We start from the raw sequence: 285 nt of genomic DNA, 5'->3' as shown, positions 1-285 counted from the left end.
TCTGTAACTTATACTTATGCTTTATATGACAGTTATTATTTCCCAAATTTTGTGTTGGCTCACAATGGTAATTCTTCCTTAATTGATTTCTGTTATAATTTCTTATCATGGTGAACATTGTTGTCTTAAATTTACAGGCAACGAAAAGGAAGGAGAAAGAAGGTGTTTTTTATTAATGCGAAACAAATTGATCGCAATGACACTGGTGATGATTGTGCTGTGGTGCATCGACGATCTTTTATGATTTATACGGTAATAATAAATCAAAGGTTTCTTTCAATATTT

Source organism: Trachymyrmex cornetzi, unplaced genomic scaffold (assembly GCF_001594075.2).
Source record: "Trachymyrmex cornetzi isolate Tcor2-1 unplaced genomic scaffold, Tcor1.1 scaffold895, whole genome shotgun sequence".
Taxonomy (NCBI): Eukaryota; Metazoa; Arthropoda; class Insecta; order Hymenoptera; family Formicidae; genus Trachymyrmex; species Trachymyrmex cornetzi.
This window is presented reverse-complemented; position numbering follows the sequence as displayed.